Source organism: Pinus tabuliformis, chromosome 9, assembly GCF_031772625.1.
Source record: "Pinus tabuliformis cultivar Carrire ecotype Pingquan chromosome 9, CPIR1, whole genome shotgun sequence".
Classification (NCBI taxonomy): Eukaryota; Viridiplantae; Streptophyta; class Pinopsida; order Pinales; family Pinaceae; genus Pinus; species Pinus tabuliformis.
Window position 1 is genome coordinate 1030332843 of NC_142307.1, and position 22175 is coordinate 1030355017.

Genomic DNA, 22175 nt, shown 5'->3' on the forward strand with positions numbered 1-22175 from the left:
TGTTCAATATCTCATAACTCATTTTCTGACATTTGAAATTTCTCCTATTCCTAGATCAAAAAATGCAACAGCAGATCTCTTGGCTAATGTTGCTTCTAAACTCCTTCCATCCGAGGATTATAGTCCAAATAGATTTTCTATTGAATTAATGTTTTGACCATCTGTCCCAAATAATGTCACCAATTGGAGTGTGTTCAATCATGATGAGGATATCTTAAATTTCTTGACATCTGAAGGATCTTATGACAATCAAATTATCAATGAAAGTGATCATGATCTTCATTTAAAGAAAAGACTCAATGAAAATCCTATTCCTAAATATGTGGTCAAGCTAGAAGATTTTTATGATATTAAGGATAGATTCAAGAAGGTCACTAATGCAAAACTTCAAAGTTCAACTTTAAGGTTTGAATTAGTAAATCTTGGCACTGATGCCAAATGACAAAATGTCAATCTTGGACTTGGACTTTCATCACATCAAAGATTTTCTTTCATCAGTTTATTGAAGAAATAAAAAAATGTGTTTTCTTGCAATTATGAAGATCTGAAAACTTATGATACCTCTATCATTCAGCACACAATTCCAATGATCTTTGATGATAAAACTATACAATAGAAACTAAGGAAAATTCACCCAAATCTTGAAAGCCAAATCAAAGCAGAGTTGAATAAACTCCTTAAATCCAAAATAATCTTTCTTGTCATACATTCTAAACGGGTCTCAAATTTAGTACCTGTGAGAAAAAAGAATGGTGATATTAGGATTTGCATAGATTTTAGGAATCTCAACAAAGCATGTCAGAAAGATAATTTCCCATTACCAATAGTGGAGCAGATACTTCAATTAGTAGCTGGCTCAAAGTTAATGTCTTTTCTTGATGGTTTTTCAGGATACAATCAAATCTTGGTACATCTAGACAATAGATTAAAGACTACATTTAGAACCAAATGGGGAACATATGCTTATTAGAAAATTCCTTTCGGTTTCATAAATGTTGGAGCTACTTTCCAAAGAGTTATGGACATAGCTTTCAAAGGTTTGATCAATAGGATGGTCATTGTTTACTTAGATGACATAACTTCCTATTCTAAGAAAAAGAGAAATCATCTGCATGATTTAAAGCAGACCTTTGAACGTTGCAAAAAATATGGGATTTCCTTAAATCCCAAGAAATCATTCTTTTCTCTTAATGAAGGTAAAATTTTAGGGTTTACTGTATCCAAAAATGCATATATATTGATCCTGATAGGATAAAAGAAATTTTTGATATCCCTTTGCCACATAATAAGAAATCTATGCAATCATTTTTGGGACAGATAAATTTTGTAAAAAGATTTGTTTCTGATTTTTCTCATATTGTTTTACCCTTGCAATCCATGATTAAGAAAAATTCAGTCTTCAAATGGGGATATAACGAAAAAGAGGCTTTTGACTCGATCAAGCAAGTGATCATTAATGCTCCTGAATTGAATACCCCTAATTTTTCTAGTCATTTTATTTTGTATACTTTGGCCACTGAAACATCTTATGCTACTGTGCTAACACAAATCAACGATCAACAAGTAAAAGCACCCATATATTTCTTTAGTTCTATTTTGCAAGGTACTGATCTTAATTACTCTGAAGTTGAAAAACAAGCTTTCACTATATTTAAATATATCAAACATTTTAGACCATTCCTCTTAAAAACACATACAAAATTAATAGTTCCATTCTCTGCAGTGAGTCAATTGCTAGTTCAAAGAAAATTAGGAGAGAAAAGAGTTAATTGGGTAACAAATTTACAAAAATATGGCATTGATATTAAACCAGTGAAAATTGTTAGAGGACAATGTTTTTGCATAATTACTCATAGGAGCTTCCAATATACCAGATCATGAAGATTTAGATAGTACTGCACAAGTAAATGAGATAAGTATCATTGACTTTGAATCTCAATATGCTGATCTAATCTTTAATTTTAAAAATGGATATGCTCCCCCTGAATTCAGTTACAAAAAAAAACATGGCTTAAGGTTAAAATCCAAACACTATGAAATCATTGATGATCTGATGTTCAAGAGAAATTATGATTCTGTTCTATTAAGATGCCTTGTGAAATCTGAAGTGCAAAAGGTTTTGCAAGAACTACATGATGGCCCAGTAGGTGGACATTTTGGAGGAGACACTACCACTGACAAAATACTACATGTTGGCTATTATTGGTCGACATTTTTCAAAGATGCCCATGACTATGTGAGGAAATGTAAGATATGCTAAACTACTAGTAGGAGACAAAGGAAACCAACCTTTCATTTACAACTAGTTAACATTGAGAAACCATTTGAATAGTGGGGGCTTGATATTATAGGAGAGATCATTCCACATTCTTCCAAGTAACAAAAATACATCCTCACAACCACGAACTACTTCACAAAGTAGGTAGAAGCAATTCCACTAAAGGTAGCCAATTCTGATGCGATTATCGAATTTATTGATTAGTTCATCATTACAAGGTTTGGCTTACCTAATGCACTTATCTTTGACAATGCATCTTATTTTTATGGAAATAATATAGTTGAATTTCCTCTTAACAGAGGTTTTAAGTTAAAATACTCTGCAAAATACTATCCTCAAGAAAATGGCTTAGCAGAGTCAACTAACAAAAATCTCATCAGGGTTATTAAAATAATTATTGATCAAAACCAAAATAATTGGCATAAATCTTTAATATTTGCATTATGGGCAGATCATATAACTCAGAAGGCCTCAATAGGTACTTCTCATTTTAACTTAAAGTATGGGAAAGAAGCTGTAATTCCACCAAATGTAGCCCTATCGTCTCTAGCCCTGGTACAATTCATTGAAGAAACTCCTTCTTCCTCTATCCAATTAAGGTTTGATCAAATTATTAAATTGGATGAGGAAAGAGAAATGGAAAAAATTACTCATGCTAAACATCAGCAAGTCATTAAATCTTCTTTTGATGAAATTTCAGTCGGCTTAAAAACATTACATATTGGTGATCTCGTTTTGAAATGAGACAAAGAACATGAAGACAAAGGTAAGCATACCAAATTTCAGAAGATGTGGCTTGGACCATGTCAGATCGTTGGAAAGATAGGCTCATCAACGTTTCTACTGCAAGACCTATCAGGAAAGAGAGATTCTCTTCCTATGAATGGGCTTATCTTAAAGAAATTCTTTTCCTAAGGAGGTAACCCCTTCTTACCTATACATATTCTTTATGCAAATTTTGGTTTCTTTTAGAAAATAATGTTGTAAATAGTATAACATTGGCTTTCTACTATTGAAAAACTCTTTGAAAGAATATTGTGAATACTTGCTTTTAAAAAGTAGAAACTTTCAAGGAAATGATTACAGTTTTGAAAATTTGATAAGAAACATGAAACTCTGAAATCCTCTTTAAATTTGTGGAATATTTCAAACCTGGAAAACACAGTAAAACATTTTAATTTTTTTAGTTGAAAAAGGTTATTTATAAAAAGATAAAGACTTTCTCCAACTAAGCATCTACAACTCTATAATTGTCATCCATAAATTGTTAAAGAGTTAAGAATTCACCCCATCCACTAGGTTTATAATTTTTCAAAGTGTAATTCTAAAATATATCCAATTCAAAAGATAAGAGGTCTCATGACGAGCTTGCTTACCATGATCATAAGGAGCTATTTAAGCTGACATTACCAATACTGCATACCAAAACAGGGTAATGGCTTATAATCAAAACACAAGGGGTCTCATCACAAGCCAACTTGTTCAGTTTTTAATTACAACCAGTGAATGGCATTGTCATCTTCTGGCTACCAAACCCAGGCAATGGATTTTAGTCAAATAAAATAATAAAATTAAAATATACAAATATCTATATCTATATCTATATATATATATATATATATATATATATATATATATATATATATATATATATATATATATATATATATATATATATATATATCTTTCTGAATTTATCTTTAAAAGATTATACTCTTAGATGGATGGGACAATCAATATTTGATGGTTAAATGGTAACCCTGTCGAGACTATAGATGTTTGCTGGTAGTAGTGGCACTACCTGTGACAAAAGAGTAAATTTAAAAGATAAGTTGGAAGAGACCCCTACTTTATCTTTAACAACCAATCAAAGCTTGAAGAAACCAAAAAAAAAAAATGCTTTTATTTATGATAAGGGTTTGCAAAAGAAATTGCAAAATTTATATCTTTGTTTTATTCAGAGTAAAATATTTTTATCTAACCAATTCCAAGATAGTTCTCTTTTACTCAATTGATTCCACTTAAGAAATAATTAGAAACTTCATTATTTTATTCAGAGATAACTGGTTCTTCCAGTGAATCACCAATTGTTGTGCTATACAACAACCCCCCCTCCCCATTTCAAATTTTTAATCTTAGTCTAAAGATGCTAAATAAGAAATAGGTCCCCTTTAGGATATAAAAAGAAATAAAACCTTTTGAGTAAAATAAATTTTCCATACTTTTCATATAAAATTTGCTTTATGAGTTTTTGGAACCGCTCATCGCAAATCGCAATTGCCTAAGACCAATGAACATCCGCTTGAAAAGTTGCGATGTGATCAAAGTCATCGCAAATGCCTCATCGTAAAGTTTTAAATTGAAATGATTCATTTATAAACATGCGATGTGATTTAACTATCACATATCGCATATCAGTAATCCTAAGAAATAAGTTAGGGCATTATATTGAAACCTTGCAATGTGATAAGGCTATCACATATCGTATATCGCCAATCAATAGGAAAAAATTGAAACCACTTTGTTGAAACTTTGTGATGCGATGTAACTATCATGATCTCATATCGCATACCGTTCTCCCAATAGAAACAAGTACCATATACTATGAGTACTCACGATATAATGTTAAATAAATTTTAAATGAAAACATGATTTTGAAAGAAACCCGCCAACTCTACGTGCTAGCTCATCACTCATCGCAATCGCAACAATACAACGAATTCCTTCGGACATAAAACTTGTAACTCACGATTTGTGATATGTGATGGCTCTACACATATTAAAATAATACAATCTCTAATCGCAAAATTGCAGAGTTGTGACACCTATTCTAAAAGGAACGTTGGAAAACCTGAGATGTGAAATATATTAATTCGGCATTAAAATTTCACGTTATGAGGATACGGTAATGAACTAAGAGGCAGTTATGGTTACAATCCTTTAAGGATTTCATCCTTTGTGACTATGTACTATATGATATCTATTGATGCACATAACTGCTTTTAGTCTATAATTAGTTGTATTGGCTCCTCCCAAAGTTTTTCGCATATCACCGCTCCTCTTTCTCATTTTGCAGTGTAAATCCAGAGTCATGCAGTCAGTCAAGATGTCTAAGAGAGGTCGAAAGACAAAGGCTCCCCTTACAGTGGAAGAAGGACAAGGAAAATTGGTGTTAATCTCAGATACTACTTGTCCAGGCTTTGGTAAGACCTCGTGGGAAGGCATATATGCTTTGCTTGAAAATGAAGATCCAAAGGAGATAAAAGAAGAAGCAACAATTGATGGAACTGATAAATCAGAAAACACGCTCAATGATTTGGCCAGCCATTTCCTCCATCGAATAGCACCCCATGCAAATATTTTACCATATAATGATATGGTAAGATGGGTAATCAAAAGCATTAACATAAGAGACAGAGCATTCTTCACAGCTGATGGAAGGATGTTTTGATCCTTCAAACCGGAATATGTCAAGAGAATGTATCACTTGCCAGATCCCCAGCGACACTACAACAAAGCATTCCTGGAAGCTTTCACCAAGGAGAATGACATTGAATCAGACCCTATCAAGCAATGGAGACATTTTACTAACAAGCACAAACATGAATCATCGGGTATGTATTTAGTGGACTCCTTGGAATCTCCATATTGTTATGCTGCTATTATGACGTGTATACTCTTTGGTGGACCCTATTCTGCTATATTTCCTATTGAGATGGTTGCATTGATAGAAGCATCGATAAACTCCTTTGTCATGGATTGGGCAACTATCCTATGAGATAAAAAGGCTAGTCAATTATTGGATTATAGAAAGAACAGATTTGTCACTACCTGAGTTGTGCCCCCATTCCATATGAGTGCTTACATATTTGACACAATTTGTTTTAATTCCGACTTACCCATACTAGGTTGGAAATGGACTATTTAGGACCCAAACCCCATTCATATTTACCATAAATACTTATGGAAGTCTGAATACAAGAAACATTTATAAAGTATTTTCCATGGTTTTATTTTACCCGTCCATCAAGCTATCTTTAATAAACCTGCTCCTCGACTGTCTGACGAGGCTAGAATTGATTTAACCTCAATCGACAATTGGTCTAGGGAATAAACATTCACCTATGTTAGGGTTTTTGGCAGTATTACAGATCCTTATGTCCTTCCACTTTACATTCCAAATAAGCTATTAGCTAGTGAAGTAGCCTATTAGATAGTAGAAAAGGGATGTCTAGAAACATTAAGGACTCCAAGAAATAGTCGTAGCCTGCCTTTCCTCTTTGCTACAACACTTACTCATTACATGATTTTAAACATGTCGAGAAAGAAGCAAACAAGACAAAGGATCTGAGTCTAGGTATTATCCCTAAAAGACAATATGACCCAAAGAAGCTTGCTTTCAATTTCACCACTCAGATGAAAGTTATAAATTCTTGCATGAGGAAGATGAGATTGATGACTTCTTTGCTTCGGCAGAATTGTTCTCAATAGTAAGTCATCTGGAAAAATTCAAATTAAGTGCTAAGAAAATGGACCAATTCATTGAATATAGGAGAGGTTACTAATAGTATCTCTGGATTTGTTAAGTACTACACCAATCATTCAGCAGGGAAAACACAACGGATAGAAGGTTATAGAGAAGGTTTGTGGAGAAGTTGAGACAAGTGATAAGGCTAGTGAACAACTAAACACTAATTTTCACATTGATCCCATATTGATTAAAGAATGGGAGCAATTTGATCAATGGATGTGTTTCTGGGAAAACTAGTGTCTTTTCAAGTGACTAGCCCTCTAGGTTTTGGTAGCTACCCTAGAAAAAACAATTTTTAAGAAATTCAATGATTTCTTCTATGTGTAATGGATAAGAGAAAGATAATGGGACCAACCTAGAACTTTCGCTTAATCCTTTGCTTGATCTCTCTCCCCCTTGACAGAGCTTGCAACTCCTCCTCGTACTTATCCCGCTTGGAGAGTACCTGTAGAAACACAGTAACAAAGAATCGTCAAAGCATATTGATCTATTACAACATACACATTACAGAATCAGATATATAATGAACATATAATAGCATTCACAAATGATAACATTCATAGTTGCACAATCATATGGAAGAAAACTTGAAGAACTTTATTAAATAGAAGGGAGAATTACAACCCAGTTGTCTGATCCAGCATCATCCTCCTAGCATCTAGCCCTCTTCACCTCATGAAATAGCAAGATCGCACCAACAATATAATGCTCTTTCCTCAATTACAAACTATTAGAACTTACTTGCAATTCACAATATTACAGCCTTCGGATCTCTTAGATGAGGGATCCATTTATAGATGTGTGCAAGGGTGTGAGTCATCTTTGGGGTTTGATTAGTGTAATTCCAGTTGTTACATTTAGTTCCACAAGAGAAGAGATAACTGAAGTTTAGATCCCTTACTCATCCTTGTGTGAATTCAAAGAGGCAAGTGGTAGAGGGGAAGTTTCTAGAAGATTCTATGAGCATCCACTTAGCAAACTGTCCCGGAAATTTGTCCATCCTCTCTTATCGCACCCTATAGAAGGCCTAATTAGTATGCATCACACCTGAGTAGTGTATCATTCAATATGCATTGAACCTGGCCTGTGTAGCAGTCAGTATGGTTCAGTTTAGGCCATTTCTGGATGTTTTTTCAAGTGGAACTTTTGGGTAATGATGTAATCAGATGACCATGTTCTTTTAGGGTATGAAACAACTATTTTAGGGGTTGATGAGCCCTAGTTTATTGACATATAAGTTTTTGGGTTGAAGTGCCCAAATATGTCTATAACAGTTTCCCCCTAAAGCATGAAGTCGTAAATCTTGATGTCTGGTGAAATGCCTTATCATGAGGATCCGAGGTTTTGAAACTGGAAGGTGACCTACATAAGTTACAATATAATGCATTATCACAATATAATTTTCATGATCTAGTTGAGCTGGGCATTCCCATGCTCAGCTTTATAAATGCATTTCATGTACATAGATCAGATAGTCGTCAGCAGATGCAGACTGGTCATTCTTCAGATGTAGAGTCATCATCCTTGGTTCGGATGACCATCTGTGCAACATATTTATACATTTGATGTTTTTATATCCCTGAATATATCGCAGCTCGGATGGATGAAACTAGATCCGGGGTCTTCAAACTCGTTCAATCTTTGCCCGATGTACAAGTCAATCCATGTGAAGAGATGTTCTGAAGTCGAACATGGAAAGACATCGCCTGATTACCAGCCAATAATGTGAGCTGTTAACAGACGTGAGAGGAATCACTGATAATGATGATGATCCTCAAGGTACTACAGTATAATTCACATTGTGTGCATATATGATCTAATGTCAAACACCACGCAAAATCTTTCAGTCGAAGGCCATTGATGTAAACCTATCGCTGGAAGTGAGAAACTTGTCATTGAGGCATGCAAGCTTCAAAGCACTGAAAGGGTTGTTTCTAAGTCAACTTCTTGGGTAATGAGTTGATGTCAACAAGAAGTGACTTGTCATAGGAGGGACTTGACGTATCCCACATCTACGACACAAAACAAAGCAAATGATTTTATGGAGGTGAAAACGATCTGACGACACAAGGTTCAAGAATGGCAGTCATGAAAAATGAAGGTTGAAGGTATTGCATTGGATGAGACATTAACTGGATTATGGTTTCTCAATTGAATGACTTCTCTTGAACATGTCGGTGACACTGAGATGGATTGGTAGCGTTAACACCAAAAAATGGATGGTGTGGAATAACAAGGGTGAGATGACCGGTGAACGGAATAACCCAACCCAACTCAATCATGGTGATGAAGTGAAAGTGTCATGTTCAAGAGCGACCTGCTATCATAAATTCTTCAAGTTTTCTCCCTATTTCCCCAGTCATCACTGACCAGTTCCTCTTTATTTTTTTCAAGCTTGAGGAGGATAACATATGCTTGTTCTATAATTTTCCCTTTGGGCAAACTTTTCGCTATGTTTTAACGAGTCTAGCGACAGTGAAACTCGGTATTGTCTAGAATAGAGAAGTTTTTCGCTATTGTTTTAATAAGTTTAACGACAAGGATAGCTCAGTCCTTTTCATGTTTAGAGATTTTGAAAAGGGACGAAAATAAAACTCCAGAAGTTCATTTTCGTAGAATAATCCCTTAGGTCCGAAAAAGGATAAAATAATACAAAAGGGATGACTTTTTTGATCACTTTAACGAGCTAAAAAGACAAGCGCTCGAACTTTTTTGTGATATAATCCCTCAGGTTTGAAAAAGATTAAAATATACAGGAGGGATGACACTTCCGATCACTTTAAAAAGCTAGAAAGGTCAATTGCTCGACAATATTTTCATATTTAACGAGTCTGAAAAGGGTTTAAAGGAGACTCGATTTTGAGGAACGAGTGGTGTCTAGGATAGCAACTAGTTTCAGGTAAGCTTGGAACTTCTCAAAACATGTTGAATTCTGCAAAGAGGTTGGCTAACAAGAAAACTCATTGCAGTTGTTCCTCAAAGAAGGGTAAACAACCAAGTGGAAGCACATGATCGGCCAAAAGAATGGAGATGATGAGAGGTACACAACCAAGGCTCAAAAGGCTGATAGAATGGAAATCACAAAGGTTAATTACCCAAAGGTGGGTTCATTTTTTAACGAGCTTGAACCATGGGGGAACTATGCTCAGATTTAGTTTCATTTTTACACTAGCTAGAAACAACAAAACTAAAAATTAAAAATGAAAATTGAAAAAAGGAAAAGAAAAGTTTGCATGCCCCCAGCATGATGAAAAGGAGAGTCTCCAGTAGCCATATGGAAACTTACTAAGGTTAGGTAGGACAGTTTCGTCTAAAAGAAAAAACACTTCCTTGGCTTCATCCAAAAAATAGACAAAGCTAAATGGTGTGTCATACCAATCACATAACCTATAGGGAAACTTATCATTTCGACTAGGTTCATCTGTAGAATAGATAAGGGTGCATGCCCCCTAAGCTTCGTTACATTCACCAGACTACTCATCGCAGTCAGGTGGATGGAATGAAGCTTCAAAAGATACTTTTGATGCAAAAGGACTATTTAGGGATGATGTTTGACTTGGAGCTATGCTTGAACCGGGAAATGAAATATGGTCAATGGTGACAATTTTGCCTTCATGCGAGAAACATATCACTCGGAAGAGTGTTGAAACAATAGCATCCATGTTATAAGCATAGTCACGTCCAAGGAGTAGATTGTAATCTAACGGTCCTGGGGCTACCATCACATTCCAATGAACAGTTTTCCCTCCCAAGGTGATCAATAACTTAGGAAGGATCCCTAACGGTCGACTGGTTCCTTTGTTAAAGCCTAACAGATTCTGTGTAACAGGATAAGCGATGGCGAAGCAAGCGCTTTCCAAGCAGTTGAGGAGAGGATACTCACTGATGCCCCTTCATCTAGAATAGTGCCAAACACGATGATTTTACAAACTTGTACTATGATCCAGAAAGATAAATGATAAGGAAGGTAGGATCTTGCTGGTCGATTCCAATAAAAAGAAGCGACTAGACTACTTGGAGGGGGTACCGAATAAATGGGTGAATTAACCTCTTGAGTTACGATAACTATAGGATTTTCCTCCTGTTGTGAAGGAACGGGTGGATTTCCCCCAAGTTCATTAGACTCTGAACTAACAAAAATAATTTGAATGGTATCGTTCTCACTCTCTTCAGGAAGGGTACGATTTTCTAAAGGTATATAAAGGTATAATTGGGTCAACTATCACCTCGACCTGTTGACTTTGGTCGGGTATAGACTCATAAGATTCAATTTCAGAGAGAGTGGTTTTGACCAACGGTTGTTTTAATTCAGCCGGTTTTTCAACTAGTAAAGGACTTGGGGAGAGTTTCTAGTAACCAGATGGAAGTCGCTGCGGTAAAGCAGGATGATTATCCAACACTCTTTTGGCTTCATCCGAAAAAGGACAACAGTGAAGGGAATGATTACCTTCACATAACCTACATGGAACTTTCACCTTTCCCTTCTGTCCATGAGCTTTGCTATCACTAGTTGAAGGAGTGTTACCAACATGATCACCAGAGTTTGATGACACCAGACGATGCAAACGGGGAGACTATTCTCTCAAGATCCGAGGAAGGAAGGGACAATATCGATGAAAATGGTCTCCTGTACAAATTATGCAAGGAAATTTGGGTTTAGGAGCTTTAATGTGTAGATTTTCACCAGATGATGCATTTAAAGCAACGGTTGCTTGGTTGCCCCCTTGCTAAATTAGCTTCTTCTTCTTCTCCTTCCCTTTCTTATTCTTCTTGGCCACCTGGTTACTAGCATCACTACTTTCACCAAGTGAAGAGGAGTAAGGGGAGGGAGAAACAAATGAAAAAGAAGGTGATGGGTTAACTTCAGTATCAACTGGAGGTTGATCCGATTGTGGAGGAATCGTAGCATTTTGAACCACAGAGGTTGAGAACAGCCATATTGGAAGGCCAATGGTAAGTCTTGGAAGGGACAATGTGGCCATATGAGGACCACCAATATTCCCCCAGGAAGTAAAAGGATTAGGATTCCCCTCAAAAGGGATTCCTTGATTGGTGGACTCCATATATCTCAACCTGAGATCAACTAAGGAACAAGGATGTTATTTTGAATTCAATTAATTTTAATGATGCTTTGACACAACTTTTCTTTTTCAATTTTTAAGAGTTGTGAAAAGGCTAAAGATGACTCTAGTCCCCTTTGATTTTTAATGAGCCTGAAGTGACAAGTGCTCAGATGGACCTTTTCTTTTAAAGAGTCGAAAAGGAACGAAAGTGACTACTCTGGAAAATCTAGATAGAGGGATTACCAAACCAATCACAAAACTGCAATATACACCTTGGTGATAAATTAAAGAGCAATTACCAAGGACTTATTTATGGTAGTTAATCTTTTCGAATGCTATGTTCAGTTCATTGCGATTAATAAGGCGACAGACTCAACTTCCTATGGATAAAGGATATAAGCCTATTGTGGTCTCCCAATATATACGCGACATTATGGGGAGCACAAGTTTGTGTTAGCACTTGCCGTATCAAGGAGGAGGAATCACCCAACATTCAATGAAAACGAAAGTTACTAGTTTTTACAACACCGGAAATGTCTCTAGCCTAGACCTCTAGATGTGTTGTGTTAAGTTCCAAAGAATTGTTGGGTTCATTGAAATTTATTTTAGAGTTGATATTGTTTAAAGTTTGCCTTTCAATGGTTCACCATGTGATGATGATTTTGAAATTCCTAAAATGGAATCTACAATGATAAGCAATCTTTGTTTATTTTGAGAAATGAAAATCCTAGCTACTAGGGAAAGAAGATTACAATTCTTTCAAACAAAGAGCAAAGAGCACACACTAGTGCATTTTCCTAAATCATTTTTTGCACACAAACTAAATGCAAATACAAATGCATGTATTTGTTTTTTGTTTTCCTTAATCTGAAAAATGCCAGAAAGGAAAACTAAATGCAACAAAGATCTGAAATATTTCTTTCAAAATGGAATTTCGACAATTTCTTCTTCAAAAGAGAAAGGAATACTAAATGACACTTTTCAATTTTGAATAAAAAAATTCTTTTGACACTTTGAATACCAACAAATAAAACCAAATAAATGACAAAAAGTTCAATCGACTATTCAGGGAAGGAAGAATCCACAACACTTCTATTTTCGGCACAAAACGACAGTTACGACACTTTTTGCATCAAAGCGACAAATCAATTTAAACAAATTTTCGACAAAGGATTGTAAATGATGAACAAATATAAAAAAAATTCACTAATCCTAATCAATGGAGGCTGATCTATGTGATGCAAGCAGGTTTTAGTAAGGATGCACTGTTCATAAGCAGAAAAACAACTAAATAAAACTGAAAACAAGGACAAAAACCCCCAATTTCTAGAATGGGAATAGGTTTAGTTAGTCATCACACCTGGTATTCACAAAAATAGGGATGCATCACACTTTACACACTCAGGAGGTGCAATTCATACTAGTTTATAGTGACAGATAGCGCGATGGGCCAGGGAGCACAACTGAAGTGGGTTTTGGCTCAAATGTGCAGCTGTTTTCAGTGAGTTAAGCTGAGCTATGATGGTCAGTAAAGAGAAAAAAAATTAGGAAATCCTTGAGAGGTTACTGAGCTACCAAAAGGGCATCTAGAATGCTTGTAAGTCAAATGTTTAACTCATAAACTAAACCAAATATTTACTGAAGCAACATTCATCTACTATGTAATTCCAGAGCAAGAGAAATTCGAAGGCTACCTGGCTGACTTTAGGCTCTGTCTATAGTTTATAAAACAAGAAATAACAACAAACAAACATCTATTTGTTCCCCAGTGGAGTCATCAATTTGTATCTAGAAAAATTAGTGTCTTTTCGAGTGACTAGCCCTCTAGGTTTGGCATCTACCCTAGAAACAATAGTTTAAAACAATTCAGCAATTTCTTCTATGTGTAATGGATAAGAGAAAGATAATGGGACCAACCTAGAACTTCCACTTAGTCCTTTTCTTGATCTACCTCCCCTTTGACAGAGCTTTCAACTCCCCCCCATACTTATCCCACTTGGAAAGTACCTGTAAAAACAAAATAACAAAGAATCATCAAAGCATCTTGATCTATTACAACATACACATTACAGAATCAGATATATAATGAACATATAATAGCATTCACAGATGATAACATTCACAATTGCACAATCATATGGAAGAAAACTTTAAGAACTTTATTAAATATAAGGGAGAATTACAATGCAGTTGTCTGATCCAGCATCATCCTCCCAACATCAAGCCCTCTTCACCTCATGAAATAGAAAGATCACACCAACAATACAATGCTCTTTCCTCAATTACAAACTATTAGCACTTACTTTCAATTCACAACATTCCAGCCTCTGGATCTCTTAGATGAGGGATACATTTATAGATGCGTGCAAGGGTGTGAGTCATCTCTCGGGTTTGATTAGTGTCATTCCACTTGTTATATTTGGTTCCACAAGAGAAGAGATAACTGAAGATTAGATCCCTTACTCATCCTTGGGTGAATTTAGAGACAAGTGGCAGAGGGGAAGTTTCTAGAAGATTCTATGAGCATCCACTTAGCAAAATGTCCTGGAAATTTGTCCATCCTCGCTCATCGCACCCTATAGAAGGCCTAATCAATATGTATCACACCTGAGTAGTGTATCACTCAGTATGCATTGCACCTGGCTAGTGTAGTAGTCAGTATGGTTCAGTTTAGGCCATTTCTGGATGGTTTTTCAAGTGGAACTTTTGGGGAATGATGTAATCAGATGACCATGTTCTTTTAGGGTATGAAACAACTCTTTTAGGGGTTGATGAGCCCTAGTTTATCGACATATAATATCTGGGGTTGAAGTGCCCAAATATGTCTATAACAGGATCAAAAGTCAGAATGATCCTCAAAACATTATCACATTTCCGCCTCAGGAAACACAATGGCCCATTATTCTTGATATTGTGATTGAAGGGGAACCCAACAAAGAAACAACTAGAAAAGAGATATAAATAATCCCTGAAAATACTCCAAGGGAGATTATATTGAATATTGAGGAGATTCCACCCTTGGATGTGTTTTATAGCCCAAAACACAGGGTTGTAGTCAAGAGGTAGAGGAAAAACAAGAAAATATATAAAACATCATCCACAGCTCGTCAGTTTGAATTTACGAATGTCATATGGAAAGATTCAGAGGTCAATCCTTCTGAGGATTTGGCTAAGTTATCTCAATTTGCAGGGGCATACACAGCTGCTACAATTGATAAGGCAACTGAAGTGAATCAATTGATCAAAGAAAAGGATCAAAAGATTAATGAACTTGAAGAACAGTTGGTAGTATAATAGAAAAAGATCAATTAGCTTGAGGAAAAGTTAACAACAGAGAAACAGATGAATGAGTTGCTGAAAGAACAATTAAACCTGGAAAAGCAAAAAATTTATTAGCAATCAATTCAAAGACAACAACATCTATCTCAAGAGCTCGAGCGGCTTAAATTGATGCAATAGAAAGACATTAAATCTAAAGAATAGCAAATCACATAGCTACAATTCTCTTTGGGACAATTCAAAGATTATCCCAAGGTTGAAGAGTTCAAAAAGGAAGCCTTAGAGACAAATAAGGATTTATCTCAGCAACTTAATCTACTCTACCCAAAACTGTCTCTTATTGATCCATTATGCATCATAACGACATCACTGAATGGCCAAGAAACTAATACCAGGTTATAATTTGAATATGCGGATGATAAAGTCACAAATTATCTCTCCTCGAAAAGCACAGAAGATGGAAGAGTTGCTAAATTACCTAAAATTGAAGAGTCTCATAAGGGGATATTGTTTTCGGAATATGAAACACAGTTGATAAAATTAGAAAGAGCTACCTCCAGGGCCAGGGCAATAATGAATAATGTTATTGAGTTGGTGAATGATAACTTACATGGTGCCAATTTAATTTCTGATTGTTCCCCAGGAAAACTTCCAAAGGTGAAATCTTTCAAGAAGCAATGGAAGCAAGATTTGGACACCAAGGAAGAGTAGCTCAACATAGTACAAGGTCTTAACTGGGATGCACATTGATCCTTTTTGGTCAAGTCGCATAGCCAACATATGACTCTCAAGTTCCTTGTTGATTCCATTGATCGCATGATTCCCAAGCTCTCAGATGCCACATACGCAGGACAGTTACACTCCAAGATGATTCATCCTCCAGAAATCCAAACCATGCTCTCAATTTGTTGGTTGAAGATACAAGAGAAAGCCTAGATGCGATGAATCTCTTCAAAGCTTATCACAATTCTAGTTTTGAAATTCAAATCCAATATTTTGATGAAGGTAGTTCCAACAACTCTCAACAATTTTTATGGACAGTTTGTTTTTAATCATAGTATAAAGACCCTTTCATGTCATTTTAGAAAGGGTCCTCATTTTTTATAAAACTAGACTTGGGAAGTTTGCACTTCTGCACTTCTTAATTATTTTTTATAAGCCGTGGATTAAGGTTCAAACTTGTTGTGAGAGAGCTTCATAAAGACTTGCATTTTTGTATCTCCTTGGAGTTTCCAAAATAAGAAGATTGAACCAGAGTGTTACTTGCACAAGGAGACTCAAATGCATTTAGTACTTCTATCATTGTTCTTTTGTCTTGTTTTATGTAATTAGCATCCCATTGATTTGTTATTGTTGATGTATTCTATGTTTCAAACAGCTCTGTATTATTTCACTTTTGAATGATCTAGAATTGTTATATTGTATACATACGTCAACGATAAATATTAGTATGGTATGCGATATGTTTTCACGTTACTTTGTTTAATTTCTTAAACAAAGTAATCATTATTTAATTGCATCCTTCTATAGATAAGTTAATAATATATATTATCATTTGTCTACTAGGAATCATTAAGAATCACATTATTATGAGATCACCTGGGTTATATAGATATATCTGTATATTTCAAAGCTTATAGATTAAACCACCTATCATCTTTTTATACATTTAAAATACCCATTCATCAAATCATACTTTATTGGGAAACTAATCCCATAATATCCAGTTAGAGCCACCATACCAAATGGATAAGGAGTTGCACTAAGGTTTGGACAGGGTGGCTATCCCCCAATGTTGGTGCTACTATTTTAAAGGCATCAACACTAGTGTAATCAAGGTAAGCAGCCTAGTGAACCCCAGTGGAACTAGCCTTACACCAACAACTAGAAAAAGGGCAGCCATCCCAAGCAGAACAAGGTTATTTTTATGAACAAGCCTTGTGCATGTTGTTGTGTACATGGACGTTATACACATGAGTGTCCCCTCTTACCTCAAATGCACCAAATGTGGTAAGCTCAAGCAGCTTCTAGAGGTCAACGATCACCTCAGAATCTTGTGCCATCTCAACTGGCAGTGAGCACAAATCCTTTCCCTCAGTAAGGATTTGTTGCTACTCAACCTTCGCTAGGTCAAGAAGCCCATCCCCCCCAACATTCTGGTCTTGGTGACTACGAGATCCTTATAATGAACTCTGATGAGGTTAACCCCTCCAATATCAAACTGCAAACTCAGTCACGTCAATATGATAACTCAACTTCGTCGGCCACTGAGTCCAAAACCAAAGTATATGTTGAGCCTCTTACAACACCAAATGGTCCATTATTGATCCCTCAACCTAAAATTAAGGCCATTCGTAAGATCCAAAAGGGACCATTACGTCGTAATGTGGCTTCTTATAGAGTTTCCCATACATACAGTATAGTAGACGATCTGGCCCAATCACCTATTGCCATGTCGATGTTGGAAGTCCTCTAGTTGTGCCCATTTTGAAAGAAAGCTCTACTAACTACCTTAGGTGCAGTAGATCCTTCTGACGATCATTTGGTTGTCTTCCTGGTTGATACATCAGAACATCCCCCATTTCCTTCATCTATTGCTTTCCAGATACTAGTTAGAGTTAGTACTGCCATCATCTCCTGATGCATTATTAACGAAGGTGCATCCACCTATGTGATGTCTACTGTTGTTTGGAAAAAACTTAAGTCACCTGAGTTGTCCCCCTTGACCATCACTTTGTGTGCTTGGGAAAAACACTCCTCCAAGCCCCTTGGCATGTACCTTAACTATCCCGTGACCCTTGTGGGTAAGAATGTCCATGTTGACATGAACTCATTGATGCCCCTTTGGATTACAACATTCAATTAGGTCATAGTTACACATATGCCATGTTAGTCATCGTGTATTTGGTGTTCCGTAATATGTGCTTCCTGCACAAAGGGAATATCATTACCATCAATCAATTAGCTTACTACAAGCCGTTAATTGTGACTCCCTTGAGTCCATTATCTCGTCAATATCTGACAAACAGTCTTCAACTCCTCTTAGCAGTGTTTCACCCAGAGTCAAAAAAATTCCTCATTGTTAGGTGCTTTCACTGGTCCTCCCTCTCCCATCTTATAGCCTAACTCTATGACTATTTTCATGTTACAAGCATCATAGGCTACGCTTAAGCAGGCTGGTACACCTAATCAACAACTAGCTCCTCAACATCCTATTGTTGCCCTTCTAGCTAAGCCCTATGGATCCACCCCCCCAAGAGTTCCTCCCTTTGTGGGTTCCTCTCATATGCTTCCACCAGGGACTGCTCCTCTCGGTCTCAACCATCTAGTAGCTATTCCCTTCAGGTATTATATTTCATGCCATTTACCTCTCATATTCCCCCCTTCAGGAGTATTTTATGTCGCTGTCATGGATTCGCTGGTCCTTCCTAACGTGACTTTGGGGATCCAAGTATGGTACATCAATTCCCCTACAAACATTCCACCTGTTCAGCTAAGAGCTTATCATTCTTTAACCCCAGTTTAAGTGATCCCTACAGCCCCTGCCACTACTTCAATTCCATCACAACCTCAATATGAACCCACTCCTATTGCGAAAGCATTGGGATAGGGGGGCAAAGCCAAGAGGAAAGAACCTAAGGACAAGGCTACCCTATCTCCTCTAGCCCTTAAGACCCCAAAACCATCATGTGCTTTTTGTAAAGTTTTTGGGCATGCCATCAATAATTATCCCTAACTTCCTCAACTTAAACCTTTGGTTCATGAAGAGTTTTGTGAGTCAAATATCCTGAGGTCAAAATTACCTTACTAGGACCAGCCAAGAAACTCAAAACTTTGCAAACAAATCACCCTTATGCCTTGTGTGATCATCATGGTCACTATTCCCATTATTGCCCTCATTTCAATGAATTTCATGATTGCATTCAGGCGCTTCTCGAATATGAGACCACCCATAGTGGATCACTGACTCCTCTACCTGTGGATTCTGGTACCACTCGTCAACCAAAATAGGGGGACTCTGGTCCCACCATTGTGATCCCTCCCCCTGATGTTGAGATGACAGAAACCATAGGCCATATCCTTTACTTATTGTCATCCTTGAGTTCCTTGCACGAAAACCTCTTTGAGGTTTCTATGCACACTTCTATTGAACCTCTTTCAACAAAATCCCAGGTCTCAACATTCATAGATCCATCTACTAGCTCGTCATCTACAATTCTAGATGATGTGCATGTGAACCTTATTTCTCAAGTTGATGCACTAGGTAATGCTGCCGCATCATGTAGTCAGTCTTCCTCCCGTTCGCCCATCTCCCAACCTGATGAAGACACCATGGAAGCTATGTCTACCCCTGATTACCCCTACACTTAAGCAAGGGGGCTTTTCTTTAGAGGATTTTGAAGGAAATTTCCTTCCTAATTCTCCCAATGTGCTCTACCTCATAAAATTTAGCTCATAGCACATCCCTTTGACTTGTGTGTCTATATTTATACCATGAAGTTAGGTAGATTGCATCATCTCATCCGTTGTCTTTTACACCTTTCATATTGATCCATCATCCACATAGTATATCAGTCATGCCAATGGTGCGAGCCGCTTCTCCCAAAATATAACCTTGTCATCCTAGGCCTTTTTTAGCCCCTTGCATACGTCAGTCCTTTAAAAAGGTGCGTGCATTGTATCTGCCACCAATAATCAGGCCAAATATGATGTAGTGATAGGTTTCTTAGTTGATTCCATCGTTCATCACATCATTCATCTTCATGTTCGTTTAGATTCCTTTTTACTTGTCATGCAATTGAATGGTGTGTATCATGTGCATAACCAAGTCCTCTTTAGAAAATATCTAGGAGTTAAGTTGTTGGTACTTGAATTTGAAACCATTATGTTTAGTCATGTGCCTAGGGCCCAAATCACTATGTAGATACCATCAAAAACAACATTCTAGATTTTCATTTATCACATGTATACCATAGAAGATAACCATAAACAAAATAAATGATGAACTGTCATCATCATATAAAATGCATAATCATATTATGTATCATAAAAGTGTTTGGATTCATAGCTTTGAATACATCTGACATGCCCATAGCCTGTTAAAAAAATCATAATCAATGGGGCCCACATGTCCTTACATCTAGTCAATATCTGGCAGATCTCGCGCCAAAGGCTCTACTCCACCTGCTTGTAGATCACGTACTATCTGACCTGCCATCACCACGCGTCGCACGATACCTCGCCACTCTAAGGAAAGATCGGTGCACTCATCTATGTACCGATCCTCTAAGTCATGGAATCACACTCTAAAACTCTAGTCAAGAGTACATAAACCTACTATGAAGATCAACGAGGAGCGTAGTATCCTCTAGAACCTGATGTGACGATGATGTCCCCCGATCTACAACCCCAGGCACTATGGCTCGGCCTACATATCCTATCGGATTGACGGGTGCTATGTCTGCATACAAATTATTTTACATTCAATACCATATACATGTGATAAACATATGAAATGCACCATAATAATAACAACTTAACACTTACCATTTGGTCCCCATGCTCGCCTGGGCTGAAGTGGTCAGTTAGGATCACCCTGATAGTTCATCCCACTACAAGGGTAATCATCAATGTAAAGGGGTATATAATCCCAATGTGTGAAAAACTCAAGTCAGAACACTCGCCTGACTCCCCCTCCTCCTCCTCTCCACAGTAGCTACCCCCAGCGGTGCATCTTGGGCTCCTGTGGGCCCCCATCTCAGTTCTAGACATGAGTATGAATAGTTCATATCTTCTCAAACAAGAACACACACAATATGGTATTGTTGATGGTGTTTGACTCGCCAACATGTCAGGGGATCTCCCTGGTAAGAATTCCCAATTAGACATCAGAGTGCTTGGTGTAGGAGTCCGAGCAGGGGTTCGTATGGTATCGCCTTGATCGTGGTTTCATACAGAGGTAGGTAATATTTCCCTGTTGGTAGCAAGGGTTTGATAGTTGTGGCAAGTCAAGGAAGGTGCATGAGTAGTTCTAACACACGAAAAGTGGGGTGAGTATGCCATTTGGAGACCTGTAATAGTACTCGGCTTGGAAGGCAACACACGAGCAAAGATTCATCACCAGCTGGAAAGAAAGTTAGCGAGAAATCCAAAGGGATGTTTAAACCAAAAACACGTTTGTAACAAGATTCATACAATTTCATATAAAATAGTTTACAAAAATGCGTAAGTTAAATAACACACATTATTAAAGAAACCAAAATAGTTATGTTAGTGTCAGTCAATTCAACTTGTCACCAGTGATCAAATATGCTCTTACAAGGTGTTGTTAGTGTGTCAAGTCATTTTTTTGTCATTTCAGTGAATATTCAAAAAAAAAATGGTCACTGGCTTTTGTGTCTAGGTGACTCCTATTCCCTATTGGAGTGTCCAAATTACATTCTTGATGGGTACATCTTGTAGAAAAATTCAATATATTTCCAATGACCTATCAAGTTCAAAATTTGGAGAAGTTTAAGGCCTCCAAAAGCTAGCTAGAAGATGGCACTACACTTTTGTGAACTGTGCTGCACTTCTAAAGGTGGCACTGCACTTCTAGACACTGCGCTACACTTGTGCCAGAGTAGCCCAAAAATCACCCAAACTCACCCAAATTTTCATTTTGAGCTTGCATTCCTACTTGCTATTTTAAGCTTGTTCACAAGTAAGTATCATCATTTTTCCCATGTTTTTCCTTTGGAAAGATAAATGCTAATGAAATTTTTCTTCATCTAGGGTTTAGGTGAAATTTTCATGCTGCAAGCACTAGTGTAACTGATGGATTTGGTTAGTTATGACATTGAAAACATGTAAAATTTTCACCTCATACCTCTGTACATGTTTAAAACACCCTTTGATTCACTAAATAACTTATCAACCCTTATATTACCTCACCCTTACATAAACCCTAGCTCATACCTATCAGTTTGGGCAAATTTCCTAGCAGCATTGTTTTTCAATTTCTCCTAATCATTTCTTTCCCTCA